Source organism: Phoxinus phoxinus (genome assembly GCF_949152265.1).
Source record: "Phoxinus phoxinus genome assembly, chromosome: 2".
Taxonomy (NCBI): domain Eukaryota; kingdom Metazoa; phylum Chordata; class Actinopteri; order Cypriniformes; family Leuciscidae; genus Phoxinus; species Phoxinus phoxinus.
The window spans coordinates 27,454,077-27,474,539 of NC_136877.1; positions in this window are offsets into that span (position 1 = coordinate 27,454,077).

A 20,463-nucleotide genomic window follows, 5' to 3' on the forward strand; every position below is an offset into this window, starting at 1 on the left:
AAATTCCTATGAAGTGTGGTATATATATTCATTGAAATTACTGTACTTTAAAACACTTGTTTAAAAGAAAAAACACATGTATACATAGTATAAAACACTAGATGGCACAATATACCTATTTTTAATAGAGTCTTTCTGCCCCCCTCCCCACACACACAGAGACAGGTGAGGCTGTCTGTGTGTGTGCCCTCCCTCCCCTCCCCACACAGACACACACGGGGGGGGGGGGGGGGGGGGGGGGGTGTCAGACAGACAGACAGACACACACACACACACACACACACACACACACACACACACGCACACACGCACACACACACACACACACACACACACACACAGAATGGCAGGGGGAACTCTGTCAGAGAGAGACAAAACGTCTCCGGTTACTTTCGTAACCTCTGTGCCCTGAAAGGCAAGGAACGAGACATTACGGATGTCGTATATGGGAACTCCTCTCCTCCTTCACTTCCGCTGAAATCTTATAGGCTAACGCCAGCAAAGCTGGCCAATTGATGCAAATATGCAAATACTGAAACACTGTTGCAGTTATAATGTAAGTGCAGCGTCAATTACATCAGAATCGAACAAACGCTAAAATCAATAGCGAACACGGCGGCGAGCGTAATGTCTCGTTCCTTGCCTTTCAGGGAACCGAGGTTACGAAAGTAGCCGGAGACGTTCCCTATCAAGGCTACGGAACTTCGACATTACGGATGTCGTATATGGGAACTGTATAGAATCCCGCCGTGGTAGCATAGCGACCACTACAACAGAACAACAGAACCCAACACCTCAAACCTCTGATTGGTCCAAAGAGACCAATCACAAGCTCACAAAACACTGCCAGAATTTGCATATCCCGAGCAGTTTAAACTGGGGGAAGTTTGCACTGTCGAGCAACAGGGCAACAACAGTAATAGAAATCAACGCATAGCGGTGACAACTGCAAAACATACACAATAGCACATAGAACAACTCATGAGAAAGCGCAGAGCAGTTCACATAATGCTATATAAAATCAACTCACCGAAAGCACCCGAGACGCTACCGAGGGCAAATCCAACTTGTAAAACCTGGCGAACGTGTTCTGAGAAGACCAGCCAGCTGCAAGACATAAATCCTGAATAGACATACCCTTAGTCCAGGCCCATGAGGAAGCGATCGCCCTGGTCGAATGGGCTTTCACGTTAAGAGGGCATTCCTGCCCCAGGCGATCATAAGCCAAAACAATAGCGTCCACAATCCAGTGAGCAAGCCTCTGTTTAGAGACCCCCCGTCCTTTGTTGCACCCACCAAAGCACACAAACAGCTGGTCAGATTGCTGAAAAGCGGCCGAGCGAGAAATGTATTCCCGGAGCGCTCTTACTGAGCTAACAGCACTTTGAGCACCCGAACCCTGAGAGGTTGACGGCTCAATGGACAGGGCAGGCAGAGAAACGATCTGCGCTCTGAACGGGGTATTGAGCGACTTAGGAACGTAACCCTGCCTCGGTCTGAGAGTTACATTACAGTTTCCCGGTCCAAAGCGAATACAATCTTCACTCACAGAGAAAGCCTGTAAATCCCCAACCCGCTTCGCCGAAGCGAGAGCGAGAAGCAGCGCCGTTTTTACCGATAGCTCCTTAATGGCAATCGAAGCCAGGGGCTCGAAAGGCGGCCGTGACAAACCCTCCAAGACCAAAGCTAAATCCCACGGCGGCACCGAAGGCGGCCGTGCAGGGCATAATCTCCTAGCTCCCTTGAGGAACCGTGTCACCGACGCATGTCTACCGATAGACTGTCCGTCAACAGAGGGGTGAAACGCGGCAATAGTGGCCACATATACCTTCAGAGTGGATGGCAGGCTCCCTTCATCCATCTTGTGCTGAAGGAAGCGCAGAATATACGACACAGAGCAGGCTGCTGGGTCTACGCTTACATCCTGACACCATTTAGAGAAAACACCCCACTTCAGAGCATACAGGCGCCTGGTGGACGGGGCCCGCGCCTCTCCGATGGTATTCAACGCTCACGAGTGTAGCGCATCCAGCCCGCTCAGTGACCTTGCAGTGGCCACACATGAAGGCTCCACAGCCTGGGGCTGGGATGCCAGATCGTTCCGCTCGCCTGAGACAGTAAGTCCTTCCTGAGCGGGATTTCCCATGGCTGCCCTGCCAGTAACTCCATCAAATCCGCGAACCAAGGCTGATTCGGCCAGTTCGGGGCTATTAGAGTCACCGTCGCCTTCTCTTCTCTGATTTTGCACAACACCATGGGCAAAATTTTTACCGGCGGAAAGGCATAGAGACAGGCTTTCGGCCATCGCACAGTTAGCGCGTCCCTCTCCCAGGGAAAGCGGGACAGCGAGAAGAACATCTGACAATGCGTGTTCTCGCTCGTTGCAAAGAGGTCTACCTCCGCTCTGCCGAAATGTTTCCATATCAGCTGAACCGTGCCGGGGTCTGTCAGGACCTCCACTCGCCGTGTCACTATGCCCATAGGGACACCTGAGCTGAAGAGATCCGGGTTCCTCCACGGGGCCAGGGCGCGGGCGCATCCGTGGGTGACCATAATGCGCTTGTGGCCGGAATACCACGCACTCAGGGGGATGCGCGCTTTCAGCCAGTGTTGAAGTGGTCTCATATGTAGCAGCCCCAGATGACACACTGAAGAAGCCGCAGCCATCCGTCCCAACAGTCTCTGAAACTCTTTCAGTGGGACGAGCCTGCCAGGTCTGAAGAGACCGAGAGAAGAACTCAGAGCCTCCGCTCGCTCGGGGGAGAGGCGCGCTCTCATTCTCACCGAATCCAAGTGTACTCCCAGGAATGTGGTAGTCTGGCTCGGTGTGAGCACACTTTTCTGAACGTTCACCCTCAAACCGAGCATCTCTAAGTGTTGAAGGAGGGCTTCCACATGGCTGACTAGCGTTTCTCTCGACTGAGCGAGAATCAGCCAGTCGTCCAGATAGTTCAAGACGCGCATCCCGCCCGACCTGAGGGGTGAAAGTGCCGCGTCTACACATTTTGAAAATGTCCGGGGAGCGAGAGCTAGTCCAAACGGAAGCACTGTGTATTGGTACACCGAGTTCTCGAACGCGAACCTCAGGAATCGCCTGTGACGCTTTACTATCTGGATATGAAAGTACGCGTCCTTTAAATCCACTGAAGCGAACCAATCCCCGGGGCGAATTTGCGCCAGGATTTGCTTCAGAGTAGTCATCCTGAAGGCGCGCTTGTGAAGCGCTCTGTTGACAGGTCTCAGATCCAGTATGGGGCGGAGACCTCCTCCCTTCTTCGGCACTACAAAGTAGCGACTGTAGAAACCGCTCTCCCGCTCGCTCGGGGGGACCGGTTCAATCGCCTTCTTCTCGAGCAAGTTGCACACTTCCTGCCTTAGCACATGAACGTTTTGAGGCAACGTTAAAGACTGGATTACGCCGCGGAAGCGGGGTGGTCTGCGTTTGAACTGAAGTGTGTACCCGTGCCGAATTATATTTAACACCCACGCCGAAATGCCCGGAATAGCTTCCCACGCTGCCTGAAAAGGACTCAGCGTGGGCCGATCTAAACCTGCGGTCATTGCCGCTGTATGAGGGCTGGGAATAGACACCTCGCGCTCCCCACGAGATGTCTTTATAATTATTGACTGTGACTCTGCGCTGCTCGAAGGCGGGGCGGGTAACACAGTGTGTGGTGCAAGAGGGAAAAAAAGCTCTGTTTGTGAAGTGGTAGTTTGCTTTATTGAACGTATTAGTGCACAAGAAACAACATTCACAGAACAATTGCATATGTCGCTCATGATTGAACTCTGAGGGACTATGTGCGGTGGCGCGCGTCGCTTGGACGCGGGGCCGACCTGACGCTCTCCTCTCCTCTTGCCCAAGCGGTCAGGATGACTGCTTTGGTCTCGCTGGGGACGCGGCGACCTTCCTGCCTCGCGGGCTCTGAGCCATCCTCCTCTCACCCGCTCCGTGCCACTGGCCACCCCGGCCTCTACGAGGATTCGGGTCGGGGTGGGGTGCTGCTTGTCTTCTGGCCGCCGCTTGAGGTTGACGGCCCGAAGCGGAAGACGAGCGAGAGCGAGGCTGCGGTGGAGGCGGGGGCGCCCTTCGCGGGATCACATGGCTCATTGCCTTCGCCCTCTTCTGGGTCTCGGAGAAACGCTCCGTGACTTTTTCGACCGCGTCACCGAATAGTCCTGATGAGGAGATGGATGTGTTCAGCAGCGTCTTCCTATCAGCTTCCTGCACGTCCGAGAGGGTGAGCCACAGGTGCCTGTAGAGGACCACCATAAACCCCATCGAACGGCCTATTGCCTGGGCCGAGCGCTTCGTGGCCAGGAGCGCGAGGTCCGTGGCTGAACGAAGGTCCCGAATGGCGTCAGCGTCGACAGAGGCGGCGCCATCCAGAGACTTAAACAGCTTAGCCTGCAGTACTTGAAGGACGGCCATGGCGTGCAGCGCGGATACCGCCTCTCCCGCCGCACCGTAGGCCTTGTTAGCCTGGTGGGCCGTGAATCTGCAGGCTCTGGACGGCAGGCTGCGGTCCGAGCCCAGGGCGGGAGCCGACGGGCAGAGGTGCACGGCGACTGTCTCCTCGACGGGGGGGATGCGGAGGTAGCCGTGGTCCTCCGCCTCGTCCACGGGGGTAAACATGGCCTGGGTAGAAGTGAGGGTGCGCGCCGATTGTGGGGCCACCCACGACTTCACCACGTGCTCATGCACGTCGGGAAAGAACGGGGTTCCCCTCTTCGAAGCGGCCTGACGGCGGCTCGATTGGAGGAACCACGTGTCGAGTTTGCTCTTGGAGGGCTCATCCGGAGCTTTCCAAGAGAGGTCCAGTTCCTCGACGGCCTTAGAGAGGATACGAAAAAGCTCTTCCTGCAGGTCCGCCGGAGTCTCGTGCTCCGCAGCCGCCAGCTCCGGTGCGGCCTGCTCTGCACCCCAGTCGTTCTCGGAGGCAGACAGAGACATGGAGTCTTCCTCCTCACTCGCCCCGAAGGACACGAAGTCAGCAACTCCGTGAGGGGGGGCGAAAAACGGGGTCCGGGAAACTCACCGGGGGTCGAACCTCGACTCCGCGGTTGGGGGGGCCCACCAGCGGCTCGTTGGCGGCAGTGGGCCCGATCCCCGCTGCTGCGCGCGCTTCGTCCTGTCTGGCCTTGAGATTCCGAAGGGACATGTCCGCACAGAGCTCGCAGGACCCGCCATCCCTGAGGGCCGACTCGGCATGGGCCAGCCCCATGCACAGGATGCAAAACAGGTGCTTGTCCGGGGGCACGATGGGGCCCGAGCACAGGTTGCATATGGTCGCCATCGGATGCAGAAGACAGAAGAGGTATCTTCGGTGCACCTTCGACGACGGCGAATATTTGTTCTTAAGTTGTAGTTGAAGTATCAGCTGTCTAGCACACGATTTGAGCGTGAAGAGAGAGATTATGATGTAATTGATGCTGCACTTGCATTATAACTGCAACGGTGTTTCAGTATTTGCATATTTGCGTCAATTGGCCAGCTTTGCTGGCGTTAGCCTATAAGATTTCAGCGGAAGTGAAGGAGAAGAGGAGTTCCCATATACGACATCCGTAATGTCGAAGTTCCGTAGCCTTGATAGGGAACCACATTCACACCAAAATATCTGACTTCCTGTTGTTCGGGAGCTAATGACTGTAAATGAGAAAGTTGTCCGGCTCGATGTGCACAAAATACATACTGAGTTTTGTGACTGTAGGTAAAAATAACCACCCCACTTTAGTCAAAAGCATCTTGAAAGTAACACACTTCCTGCTGCCAGTTGGTGGCGCTATAACTTTGACTCACATTAGTTACATCCATGTGATCGGCCTCTTACAAAAAACACACTACTGAAGTTTCATCAAGATCAGTTAATGTATGAAGACGTTATAACACATCGTGTTTCTCTTTTCTCGCCATAAATTAGTTTCCTCGCCACGGCCAAACCGTACGAGATATCAAAAATCCGTCCGCAATTTAACATCCTCAATGTCTTGACTTCATGCTGACCGAGTTTGGGGGCGATCGAAATAATTTTCTAGGAGGAGTATATAAAATTCCAGGGGGATTCGTTTTCATACAACCCATAATAGCCGACTTCCTGTTGGACTGGCGTAAAACTTAGAGCACGAAAGTTGTTCGGCCCGATGAGATCTATATGTGTACCGAGTTTCATATTATTACATGCAAGCGTGTTTGAGATATGGACATGTTTTTTTGTACCATCTTCAGTCCGGCCCTGATGGCCGCGGGTTCTGACATTTGTGCAAAGTTTCAAGAGTTTTTGAGCATGTAAAGGCCCCCAAAAGTGCCCAAAAGGTAGTAAAATAATAATAATAAAAAAGAAGAAGAAGAATCCTAAGAAAAACAATAGGGCCTTTGCCTTTTCAAGGCTTGAGCCCTAATAATAAAGAAGAAAAAGAAGAAGAAGAAGAATAAAGAATAATCCTAAGAAAAACAATAGGGCCTTCGCCTTTTCAAGGCTTGGGCCCTAAAAACGATAACCCGGGACTTGAACTCTGGTCGTCAAAATCCCAAAAGTGTTAAATGTCAGTGCTTAGACCACTAGGCTATAGGGGACAAGTGCAAAACAAAAGTTTGTTGAGTATTTGAACCTCACTGCTAAGAAAAATGAAAGGGGGGAACAGAATCCGACGGCAAAAAAACAGCTGTCGGAATCCGTTCCCCCACCCTCATTATGAGAGGTTTTGATGAAGTGGCTTAAAAAAAGGCTGATTCAATTTTTTTGTGGATGGAGCTTAACTGCCATCAGTTTAAAGAATATCTTTTGCCTTTTAACCATGATAGGAAAGTATGAAAAAAAAAGAAAAAAGAAAAAAAAAAAGATGACCCGGGACCTGTCGTCAAAATCCCAAAAGTATGAAAAAAAAGAAAGAAAAAAAACCGATGACCCGGGACTTGAACTCTGGTCGTCAAAATCCCAAAAGTGTTAAATGTCAGTGCTTAGACCACTAGGCTATAGGGGACAAGTGCAAAACAAAAGTTTGTTGAGTATTTGAAATGAGAGGGGGGGAACAGAATCCGACGGCAAAAAACCAGCTGTCGGAATCCGTTCCCCCACCCTCATTATGAGAGGTTTTGATGAAGTGGCCTAAAATGAGCTGATTCAATTTTTTGGTGGATGGAGCTTAACTGCCATCAGTTTAAAGAATATCTTTTGCCCTTTAACCATGATAGGAAAGTATGAAAAAAAAAAAAAAAAAAAAAAAAAACGATGACCCCGGAACTGTCGTCAAAATCTCAAAAGTATGAAAAAAAAGAAAGAAAAAAAAACGATGACCCGGGACTTGAACTCTGGTCGTCAAAATCCCAAAAGTGTTAAATGTCAGTGCTTAGACCACTAGGCTATAGGGGACAAGTGCAAAACAAAAGTTTGTTGAGTATTTGAAATGAGAGGGGGGGAACAGAATCCGACGGCAAAAAAACAGCTGTCGGAATTCGTTCCCCCACCCTCATTATGAGAGGTTTTGATGAAGTGGCTTAAAAAAAGGCTGATTCAATTTTTTGTGGATGGCGCTTAACTGCCATCAGTTTAAAGAATATCTTTTGCCTTTTAACCATGATAGGAAAGTATGAAAAAAAAAAAAAAAAAAAAAAAACGATGACCCCGGACTGTCGTCAAAATCCCAAAAGTATGAAAAAAAAGAAAGGAAAAAAAACGATGACCCGGGACTTGAACTCTGGTCGTCAAAATCCCAAAAGTGTTAAATGTCAGTGCTTAGACCACTAGGCTATAGGGGACAAGTGCATAACAAAAGTTTGTTGAGTATTTGAACCTCACTGATAAGAAAAATGAGAGGGGGGGAACAGAATCCGACGGCAAAAAACCAGCTGTCGGAATCCGTTCCCCCACCCTCATTATGAGAGGTTTTGATGAAGTGGCTTAAAAAAAGGCTGATTCAATTTTTTTGTGGATGGAGCTTAACTGCCATCAGTTTAAAGAATATCTTTTGCCTTTTAACCATGATAGGAAAGTATGAAAAAAAAAAAAAAAAAAAAAAAAACGATGACCCCGGACCTGTCGTCAAAATCCCAAAAGTATGAAAAAAAACCCAAAAAAAACCGATGACCCGGGACTTGAACTCTGGTCGTCAAAATCCCAAAAGTGTTAAATGTCAGTGCTTAGACAACTAGGCTATAGGGGACAAGTGCAAAACAAAAGTTTGTTGAGTATTTGAACCTCACTGATAAGAAAAATGAGAAGGGGGGAACAGAATCCGACGGCAAAAAACCAGCTGTCGGAATCTGTTCCCCCACCCTCATTATGAGAGGTTTTGATGAAGTGGCTTAAAAAAAGGCTGATTCAATTTTTTTGTGGATGGAGCTTAACTGCCATCAGTTTAAAGAATATATTTTGCCTTTTAACCATGATAGGAAAGTATGAAAAAAACAAAAAACAAAAAAAAACGATGACCTGGGACCTGTCGTCAAAATCCCAAAAGTATGAAAAAAAAGAAAGAAAAAAAAACGATGACCCGGGACTTGAACTCTGGTCGTCAAAATCCCAAAAGTGTTAAATGTCAGTGCTTAGACAACTAGGCTATAGGGGACAAGTGCAAAACAAAAGTTTGTTGAGTATTTGAAATGAGAGGGGGGGAACAGAATCCGACGGCAAAAAACCAGCTGTCGGAATCCGTTCCCCCACCCTCATTATGAGAGGTTTTGATGAAGTGGCTTAAAAAAAGGCTGACTCAATTTTTTTGTGGATGGAGCTTAACTGCCATCAGTTTAAAGAATATCTTTTGCCTTTTAACCATGATAGGAAAGTATGAAAAAAAAAAAAGAAAAAAAAAAAAAAAAACGATGACCTCGTCAAAATCCCAAAAGTTTGAAAAAAAAGAAAGAAAAAAAAACGATGACCCGGGACTTGAACTAAATTTTTTTGTGGATGGAGCTTAACTGCCATCAGTTTAAAGAATATCTTTTGCCTTTTAACCATGATAGGAAACTGATTTTTTTTTTAATAATTGACGACAATTATATAACAATTCATACTTTCCTATCATGGTTAAAAGGCTAAATATATTCTTTAAACTGATGGCAGTTAAGCTCCATCCACAAAAAAATTGAGTTCAAGTCCCGGTTCATGTTTTTTTTTTTTTTTTCTCATAATTTGGGGATTTTGACGACAGGTCCCGGGTCATCGTTTTTATTTTTTTTTTTATTTTTTTTTATACTTTCCTATCATGGTTAAAAGGCAAAAGATATTCTTTAAACTGATGGCAGTTAAGCTCCATCCACAAAGAAATTGAGTTCAAGTCCCGGGTCATGTTTTTTTTTTTCTCATACTTTTGGGATTTTGACGACAGGTCCCGGGTCATCGTTTTTTTTTTTTTTTTCATACTTTCCTATCATGGTTAAAAGGCAAAATATATTCTTTAAACTGATGGCAGTTAAGCTCCATCCACAAAAAAATTGAGTTCAAGTCCCGGTTCATGTATTTTTTTTTTTTTTTTTCATAATTTTGGGATTTTGACGACAAGTCCCGGGTCATCGTTTTTTTATTTATTTTTTTATTTTTTTATACTTTCCTATCATGGTTAAAAGGCAAAAGATATTCTTTAAACTGATGGCAGTTAAGCTCCATCCACAAAGAAATTGAGTTCAAGTCCCGGGTCATGTTTTTTTTTCTCTCATACTTTTGGGATTTTGACGACAGGTCCCGGGTCACCGTTTTTTTTTTTTTTTTTTTTTTTTTTAATACTTTCCTATCATGGTTAAAAGGCAAAATATATTCTTTAAACTGATGGCAGTTAAACTCCATCCACAAAGAAATTGAGTTCAAGTCCCGGGTCATGTTTTTTTTTTTTTTTTCTCATAATTTTGGGATTTTGACGACAGGTCCCGGGTCATCGTTTTTATATATATATATATTTTTTTTATACTTTCCTATCATGGTTAAAAGGCAAAATATATTCTTTAAACTGATGGCAGTTAAGCTCCATCCACAAAGAAATTGAGTTCAAGTCCCGGGTCATGTTTTTTTTTTTCTCATACTTTTGGGATTTTGACGACAGGTCCCGGGTCATCGTTTTTTTTTTTTTTTTCATACTTTCCTATCATGGTTAAAAAGCAAAATATATTCTTTAAACTGATGGCAGTTAAGCTCCATCCACAAAAAAATTGAGTTCAAGTCCCGGTTTAATGTTTTTTTTTTTTTTTTTTCATAATTTTGGGATTTTGACGACAGGTCCCGGGTCATCGTTTTTTTTTTTTTTTTTTTTTTTTTTTTTATACTTTCCTATCATGGTTAAAAGGCAAAAGATATTCTTTAAACTGATGGCAGTTAAGCTCCATCCACAAAGAAATTGAGTTCAAGTCCCGGGTCATGTTTTTTTTTTTTTCATACTTTTGGGATTTTGACGACAGGTCCCGGGTCATCGTTTTTTTTTTTTTTTCATACTTTCCTATCATGGTTAAAAGGCAAAATATATTCTTTAAACTGATGGCAGTTAAGCTCCATCCACAAAAAAATTGAGTTCAAGTCCCGGGTCATGTTTTTTTTTTTCTCATACTTTTGGGATTTTGACGACAGGTCCCGGGTCATCGTTTTTTTTTTTTTTTTTCATACTTTCCTATCATGGTTAAAAAGCAAAATATATTCTTTAAACTGATGGCAGTTAAGCTCCATCCATAAAAAAATTGAGTTCAAGTCCCGGTTCATGTTTTTTTTTTTTTTTTCTCATAATTTTGGGATTTTGACGACAGGTCCCGGGTCATCGTTTTTTTTTTTTATAATTTTTTTTTTATACTTTCCTATCATGGTTAAAAGGCAAAAGATATTCTTTAAACTGATGGCAGTTAAGCTCCATCCACAAAGAAATTGAGTTCAAGTCCCGGGTCATGTTTTGTTTTTTTGTTTTTTCATACTTTTGGGATTTTGACGACAGGTCCCGGGTCATCGTTTTTTTTTTTTTTTTTTTTTTTTCATACTTTCCTATCATGGTCAAAAGGCAAAATATATTCTTTAAACTGATGGCAGTTAAGCTCCATCCACAAAAAAATTGAGTTCAAGTCCCGGTTCATGTTTTTTTTTTTTTTTTCTCATAATTTTGGGATTTTGACGACAGGTCGCGGGTCATCGTTTTTTTTTTTTTTTTCATACTTTCCTATCATGGTTAAAAAGCAAAATATATTCTTTAAACTGATGGCAGTTAAGCTCCATCCACAAAAAAATTGAGTTCAAGTCCCGGTTTAATGTTTTTTTTTTTTTTTTTTTCATAATTTTGGGATTTTGACGACAGGTCCCGGGTCATCGTTTTTTTTTTTTTTTTTTTTTTTTTTTATACTTTCCTATCATGGTTAAAAGGCTAAAGATATTCTTTAAACTGATGGCAGTTAAGCTCCATCCACAAAGAAATTGAGTTCAAGTCCCGGGTCATGTTTTTTTTTTTTTCATACTTTTGGGATTTTGACGACAGGTCCCGGGTCATCGTTTTTTTTTTTTTGTCATACTTTCCTATCATGGTTAAAAGGCAAAATATATTCTTTAAACTGATGGCAGTTAAGCTCCATCCACAAAAAAATTGAGTTCAAGTCCCGGGTCATGTTTTTTTTTTTCTCATACTTTTGGGATTTTGACGACAGGTCCCGGGTCATCGTTTTTTTTTTTTTTTTCATACTTTCCTATCATGGTTAAAAGGCAAAAGATATTCTTTAAACTGATGGCAGTTAAGCTCCATCCACAAAGAAATTGAGTTCAAGTCCCGGGTCATGTTTTTTTTTTTTCTCATACTTTTGGGATTTTGACGACAGGTCCCGGGTCATCGTTTTTTTTTTTTTTTTCATACTTTCCTATCATGGTCAAAAGGCAAAAGATATTCTTTAAACTGATGGCAGTTAAGCTCCATCCACAAAAAAATTGAGTTCAAGTCCCGGGTCATGTTTTTTTTTTTTCTCATACTTTTGGGATTTTGACGACAGGTCCCGGGTCATCGTTTTTTTTTTTTTTTTCATACTTTCCTATCATGGTCAAAAGGCAAAATATATTCTTTAAACTGATGGCAGTTCAACTCCTTCCACAAAAAAATTGATTTCAAGTCCCGGGTCATGTTTTTTTTTTTTTTTTTTTCATACTTTTGGGATTTTGACGACAGGTCCCGGGTCATCGTTTTTTTTTTTTTTTTTTTCATACTTTCCTATCATGGTTAAAAGGCAAAATATATTCTTTAAACTGATGGCAGTTAAGCTCCATCCACAAAAAAATTGAGTTCAAGTCCCGGGTCATGTTTTGTTTTTTTGTTTTTTCATACTTCTGGGATTTTGACGACAGGTCCCGGGTCATCGTTTTTTTTTTTTTTTCATACTTTCCTATCATGGTTAAAAGGCAAAATATATTCTTTAAACTGATGGCAGTTAAGCTCCATCCACAAAAAAATTGAGTTCAAGTCCCGGGTCATGTTTTTTTTTTTCTCATACTTTTGGGATTTTGACGACAGGTCCCGGGTCATCGTTTTTTTTTTTTTTTTCATACTTTCCTATCATGGTTAAAAAGCAAAATATATTCTTTAAACTGATGGCAGTTAAGCTCCATCCATAAAAAAATTGAGTTCAAGTCCCGGTTCATGTTTTTTTTTTTTTTTTTTCATAATTTTGGGATTTTGACGACAGGTCCCGGGTCATCGTTTTTTTTTTTTTTTTTTTTTTTCATACTTTCCTATCATGGTCAAAAGGCAAAATATATTCTTTAAACTGATGGCAGTTAAGCTCCATCCACAAAAAAATTGAGTTCAAGTCCCGGTTCATGTTTTTTTTTGTTTTTTTCTCATAATTTTGGGATTTTGACGACAGGTCCCGGGTCATCGTTTTTTTTTTTTTATTATTTTTTTTTTATACTTTCCTATCATGGTTAAAAGGCAAAAGATATTCTTTAAACTGATGGCAGTTAAGCTCCATCCACAAAAAAATTGAGTTCAAGTCCCGGGTCATCGTTTTTTTTTTTTTTTCATACTTTCCTATCATGGTCAAAAGGCAAAATATATTCTTTAAACTGATGGCAGTTAAGCTCCATCCACAAAAAAATTGAGTTCAAGTCCCGGGTCATGTTTTTTTTTTTTTTTCTCTCATACTTTTGGGATTTTGACGACAGGTCCCGGGTCATCGTTTTTTTTTTTTTTTCATACTTTCCTATCATGGTCAAAAGGCAAAATATATTCTTTAAACTGATGGCAGTTAAGCTCCATCCACAAAAAAATTGAGTTCAAGTCCCGGGTCATGTTTTGTTTTTTTGTTTTTTCATACTTTTGGGATTTTGACGACAGGTCCCGGGTCATCGTTTTTTTTTTTTTTTTTTTTTTTTTATACTTTCCTATCATGGTCAAAAGGCAAAATATATTCTTTAAACTGATGGCAGTTAAGCTCCATCCACAAAAAAATTGAGTTCAAGTCCCGGTTCATGTTTTTTTTTTTTTTTTCTCATAATTTTGGGATTTTGACGACAGGTCCCGGGTCATCGTTTTTTTTTTTTTTTCATACTTTCCTATCATGGTCAAAAGGCAAAATATATTCTTTAAACTGATGGCAGTTAAGCTCCATCCACAAAAAAATTGAGTTCAAGTCCCGGGTCATGTTTTGTTTTTTCATACTTTTGGGATTTTGACGACAGGTCCCGGGTCATCGGTTTTTTTTTTTTTTCATACTTTCCTATCATGGTTAAAAGGCAAAATATATTCTTTAAACTGATGGCAGTTAAGCTCCATCCACAAAAAAATTGAGTTCAAGTCCCGGTTCATGTTTTTTTTTTTTTTTTTTTCATAATTTTGGGATTTTGACGACAGGTCCCGGGTCATCGTTTTTTTATTTATTTTTTTATTTTTTTATACTTTCCTATCATGGTTAAAAGGCAAAAGATATTCTTTAAACTGATGGCAGTTAAGCTCCATCCACAAAGAAATTGAGTTCAAGTCCCGGGTCATGTTTTTTTTTTTTCTCATACTTTTGGGATTTTGACGACAGGTCCCGGGTCATCGTTTTTTTTTTTTTTCCATACTTTCCTATCATGGTTAAAAGGCAAAATATATTCTTTAAACTGATGGCAGTTAAGCTCCATCCACAAAAAAATTGAGTTCAAGTCCCGGTTTAATGTTTTTTTTTTTTTTTTTTTCATAATTTTGGGATTTTGACGACAGGTCCCGGGTCATCGTTTTTTTTTTTTTTGTTTTTTTTTTATACTTTCCTATCATGGTTAAAAGGCAAAAGATATTCTTTAAACTGATGGCAGTTAAGCTCCATCCACAAAGAAATTGAGTTCAAGTCCCGGGTCATGTTTTTTTTTTTCTCATACTTTTGGGATTTTGACGACAGGTCCCGGGTCATCGTTTTTTTTTTTTTTTTCATACTTTCCTATCATGGTTAAAAGGCAAAAGATATTCTTTAAACTGATGGCAGTTAAGCTCCATCCACAAAGAAATTGAGTTCAAGTCCCGGGTCATGTTTTTTTTTTTTTTTTTTTCATAATTTTGGGATTTTGACGACAGGTCCCGGGTCATCGTTTTTTTTTTTTTTTTTTTTTTTTTTATACTTTCCTATCATGGTTAAAAGGCAAAATATATTCTTTAAACTGATGGCAGTTAAGCTCCATCCACAAAGAAATTGAGTTCAAGTCCCGGGTCATGTTTTTTTTTTTTTCATACTTTTGGGATTTTGACGACAGGTCCAGGGTCATCGTTTTTTTTTTTTTTTCATACTTTCCTATCATGGTTAAAAGGCAAAATATATTCTTTAAACTGATGGCAGTTAAGCTCCATCCACAAAGAAATTGAGTTCAAGTCCCGGGTCATGTTTTTTTTTTTTCTCATACTTTTGGGATTTTGACGACAGGTCCCGGGTCATCGTTTTTTTTTTTTTTTCATACTTTCCTATCATGGTCAAAAGGCAAAATATATATTTTTTAAACTGATGGCAGTTAAACTCCTTCCACAAAAAAATTGATTTCAAGTCCAGGGTCATGTTTTTTTTTTGTTTTTTTTCATACTTTTGGGATTTTGACGACAGGTCCCGGGTCATCGTTTTTTTTTTTTTTTCATACTTTCCTATCATGGTTAAAAGGCAAAATATATTCTTTAAACTGATGGCAGTTAAGCTCCATCCACAAAAAAATTGAGTTCAAGTCCCGGGTCATGTTTTTTTTTTTTCTCATACTTTTGGGATTTTGACGACAGGTCCCCCGGGTCATCGTTTTTTTTTTTTTTTTTTCATACTTTCCTATCATGGTCAAAAGGCAAAATATATTCTTTAAACTGATGGCAGTTAAGCTCCATCCACAAAAAAATTGAGTTCAAGTCCCGGGTCATGTTTTTTTTTTTTGTTTTTTCATACTTTTGGGATTTTGACGACAGGTCCCGGGTCATCGTTTTTTTTTTTATTTTTTTATTTTTTATACTTTCCTATCATGGTTAAAAGGCAAAATATATTCTTTAAACTGATGGCAGTTAAGCTCCATCCACAAAGAAATTGAGTTCAAGTCCCGGGTCATGTTTTTTTTTTTCTCATACTTTTGGGATTTTGACGACAGGTCGCGGGTCATCGTTTTTTTTTTTTTTCATACTTTCCTATCATGGTTAAAAAGCAAAATATATTCTTTAAACTGATGGCAGTTAAGCTCCATCCACAAAAAAATTGAGTTCAAGTCCCGGTTTAATGTTTTTTTTTTTTTTTTTTTCATAATTTTGGGATTTTGACGACAGGTCCCGGGTCATCGTTTTTTTTTTTTTTTTTTTTTTTTTTTATACTTTCCTATCATGGTTAAAAGGCAAAAGATATTCTTTAAACTGATGGCAGTTAAGCTCCATCCACAAAGAAATTGAGTTCAAGTCCCGGGTCATGTTTTTTTTTTTTTCATACTTTTGGGATTTTGACGACAGGTCCCGGGTCATCGTTTTTTTTTTTTTTTCATACTTTCCTATCATGGTTAAAAGGCAAAATATATTCTTTAAACTGATGGCAGTTAAGCTCCATCCACAAAAAAATTGAGTTCAAGTCCCGGGTCATGTTTTTTTTTTTCTCATACTTTTGGGATTTTGACGACAGGTCCCGGGTCATCGTTTTTTTTTTTTTTTTTTTTCATACTTTCCTATCATGGTTAAATGGCAAAAGATATTCTTTAAACTGATGGCAGTTAAGCTCCATCCACAAAGAAATTGAGTTCAAGTCCCGGGTCATGTTTTTTTTTTGTTTTTTTGTTTTTTCATACTTTTGGGATTTTGACGACAGGTCCCGGGTCATCGTTTTTTTTTTTTTTTCATACTTTCCTATCATGGTTAAAAGGCAAAATATATTCTTTAAACTGATGGCAGTTAAGCTCCATCCACAAAGAAATTGAGTTCAAGTCCCGGGTCATGTTTTGTTTTTTTGTTTTTTCATACTTCTGGGATTTTGACGACAGGTCCCGGGTCATCGTTTTTTTTTTTTTTTTTTTTTTTTTCATACTTTCCTATCATGGTTAAAAGGCAAAAGATATTCTTTAAACTGATGGCAGTTAAGCTCCATCCACAAAGAAATTGAGTTCAAGTCCCGGGTCATGTTTTTTTTTTTTCTCATACTTTTGGGATTTTGACGACAGGTCCCGGGTCATCGTTTTTTTTTTTTTTTTCATACTTTCCTATCATGGTCAAAAGGCAAAAGATATTCTTTAAACTGATGGCAGTTAAGCTCCATCCACAAAAAAATTGAGTTCAAGTCCCGGGTCATGTTTTTTTTTTTTCTCATACTTTTGGGATTTTGACGACAGGTCCCGGGTCATCGTTTTTTTTTTTTTTTTCATACTTTCCTATCATGGTTAAAAAGCAAAATATATTCTTTAAACTGATGGCAGTTAAGCTCCATCCACAAAAAAATTGAGTTCAAGTCCCGGTTTAATATTTTTTTTTTTTTTTTTTTTTCATAATTTTGGGATTTTGACGACAGGTCCCGGGGTCATCGTTTTTTTTTTTTTATTTTTTTTTTTTTAATACTTTCCTATCATGGTTAAAAGGCAAAAGATATTCTTTAAACTGATGGCAGTTAAGCTCCATCCACAAAAAAATTGAGTTCAAGTCCCGGGTCATGTTTTTTTTTTTTCTCATACTTTTGGGATTTTGACGACAGGTCCCGGGTCATCGTTTTTTTTTTTTTTTTCATACTTTCCTATCATGGTCAAAAGGCAAAATATATTCTTTAAACTGATGGCAGTTAAACTCCTTCCACAAAAAAATTGATTTCAAGTCCCGGGTCATGTTTTTTTTTTTTTTTTTTTCATACTTTTGGGATTTTGACGACAGGTCCCCGGGGTCATCGTTTTTTTTTTTTTTTCATACTTTCCTATCATGGTTAAAAGGCAAAATATATTCTTTAAACTGATGGCAGTTAAGCTCCATCCACAAAAAAATTGAGTTCAAGTCCCGGGTCATGTTTTTTTTTTTCTCATACTTTTGGGATTTTGACGACAGGTCCCGGGTCATCGTTTTTTTTTTTTTTTTTTTCATACTTTCCTATCATGGTTAAAAGGCAAAAGATATTCTTTAAACTGATGGCAGTTAAGCTCCATCCACAAAGAAATTGAGTTCAAGTCCCGGGTCATGTTTTTTTTTTTTTCATACTTTTGGGATTTTTTTTCATACCTTCCTATCATTGTTAAAAGGCAAAAGATATTCTTTAAACTGATGGCAGTTAAGCTCCATCCACAAAGAAATTGAGTTCAAGTCCCGGGTCATGTTTTTTTTTGTTTTTTTGTTTTTTCATACTTTTGGGATTTTGACGACAGGTCCCGGGTCATCGTTTTTTTTTTTTTTTTTCATACTTTCCTATCATGGTTAAAAGGCAAAATATATTCTTTAAACTGATGGCAGTTAAGCTCCATCCACAAAGAAATTGAGTTCAAGTCCCGGGTCATGTTTTGTTTTTTTGTTTTTTTCATACTTCTGGGATTTTGACGACAGGTCCCGGGTCATCGTTTTTTTTTTTTTTTTCATACTTTCCTATCATGGTCAAAAGGCAAAAGATATTCTTTAAACTGATGGCAGTTAAGCTCCATCCACAAAAAAATTAAGTTCAAGTCCCGGGTCATGTTTTTTTTTTTTTTTTTCTCATACTTTTGGGATTTTGACGACAGGTCCCGGGTCATCGTTTTTTTTTTTTTTTTCATACTTTCCTATCATGGTCAAAAGGCAAAAGATATTCTTTAAACTGATGGCAGTTAAGCTCCATCCACAAAAAAATTAAGTTCAAGTCCCGGGTCATGTTTTTTTTTTTTTTTTTCTCATACTTCTGGGATTTTGACGACAGGTCCCGGGTCATCGTTTTTTTTTTTTTTTTTTTTTTTTCATACTTTCCTATCATGGTTAAAAGGCAAAATATATTCTTTAAACTGATGGCAGTTAAGCTCCATCCACAAAGAAATTGAGTTCAAGTCCCGGGTCATGTTTTTTTTTTTCTCATACTTTTGGGATTTTGACGACAGGTCGCGGGTCATCGTTTTTTTTTTTTTTTTCATACTTTCCTATCATGGTTAAAAAGCAAAATATATTCTTTAAACTGATGGCAGTTAAGCTCCATCCACAAAAAAATTGAGTTCAAGTCCCGGTTTAATGTTTTTTTTTTTTTTTTTTCATAATTTTGGGATTTTGACGACAGGTCCCGGGTCATCGTTTTTTTTTTTTTTTTTTTTTTTTTTTATACTTTCCTATCATGGTTAAAAGGCAAAAGATATTCTTTAAACTGATGGCAGTTAAGCTCCATCCACAAAAAAATTGAGTTCAAGTCCCGGGTCATGTTTTTTTTTTTTCTCATACTTTTGGGATTTTGACGACAGGTCCCGGGTCATCGTTTTTTTTTTTTTTTTCATACTTTCCTATCATGGTTAAAAGGCAAAAGATATTCTTTAAACTGATGGCAGTAAAGCTCCTTCCACAAAAAAATTTATTTCAAGTCCCGGGTCATGTTTTTTTTTTTTTTTTTTTCATACTTTTGGGATTTTGACGACAGGTCCCGGGTCATCGTTTTTTTTTTTTTTCATACTTTCCTATCATGGTTAAAAGGCAAAAGATATTCTTTAAACTGATGGCAGTTAAGCTCCATCCACAAAAAAATTGAGTTCAAGTCCCGGGTCATGTTTTTTTTTTTTTCATACTTTTGGGATTTTGACGACAGGTCCCGGGTCATCGTTTTTTTTTTTTTTTTTTTCATACTTTCCTATCATGGTTAAAAGGCAAAATATATTCTTTAAACTGATGGCAGTTAAGCTCCATCCACAAAGAAATTGAGTTCAAGTCCCGGGTCATGTTTTTTTTTTGTTTTTTTGTTTTTTCATACTTTTGGGATTTTGACGACAGGTCCCGGGTCATCGTTTTTTTTTTTTTTTTTTTCATACCTTCCTATCATTGTTAAAAGGCAAAAGATATTCTTTAAACTGATGGCAGTTAAGCTCCATCCACAAAGAAATTGAGTTCAAGTCCCGGGTCATGTTTTTTTTTTGTTTTTTTGTTTTTTCATACTTTTGGGATTTTGACGACAGGTCCCGGGTCATCGTTTTTTTTTTTTTTTCATACTTTCCTATCATGGTTAAAAGGCAAAATATATTCTTTAAACTGATGGCAGTTAAGCTCCATCCACAAAAAAATTGAGTTCAAGTCCCGGGTCATGTTTTTTTTTTTTTCATACTTTTGGGATTTTGACGACAGGTCCCGGGTCATCGTTTTTTTTTTTTTTTTTTTCATACTTTCCTATCATGGTTAAAAGGCAAAATATATTCTTTAAACTGATGGCAGTTAATCTCCATCCACAAAAAAATTGAGTTCAAGTCCCGGGTCATGTTTTTTTTTTTCTCATACTTTTGGGATTTTGACGACAGGTCCCGGGTCATCGTTTTTTTTTTTTTTTTCATACTTTCCTATCATGGTTAAAAAGCAAAATATATTCTTTAAACTGATGGCAGTTAAGCTCCATCCATAAAAAAATTGAGTTCAAGTCCCGGTTCATGTTTTTTTTTTTTTTTTTTCATAATTTTGGGATTTTGACGACAGGTCCCGGGTCATCGTTTTTTTTTTTTATAATTTTTTTTTTATACTTTCCTATCATGGTTAAAAGGCAAAAGATATTCTTTAAACTGATGGCAGTTAAGCTCCATCCACAAAGAAATTGAGTTCAAGTCCCGGGTCATGTTTTGTTTTTTTGTTTTTTCATACTTTTGGGATTTTGACGACAGGTCCCGGGTCATCGTTTTTTTTTTTTTTTTTTTTTTTTATACTTTCCTATCATTGTTAAAAGGCAAAATATATTATTTAAACTGATGGCAGTTAAGCTCCATCCACAAAGAAATTGAGTTCAAGTCCCGGGTCATGTTTTTTTTTTTTTTTTTTTTCATACTTTTGGGATTTTGACGACAGGTCCCGGGTCATCGATTTTAATTTTTATTTTTATTTTTTTATACTTTCCTATCATGGTTAAAAGGCAAAAGATATTCTTTAAACTGATGG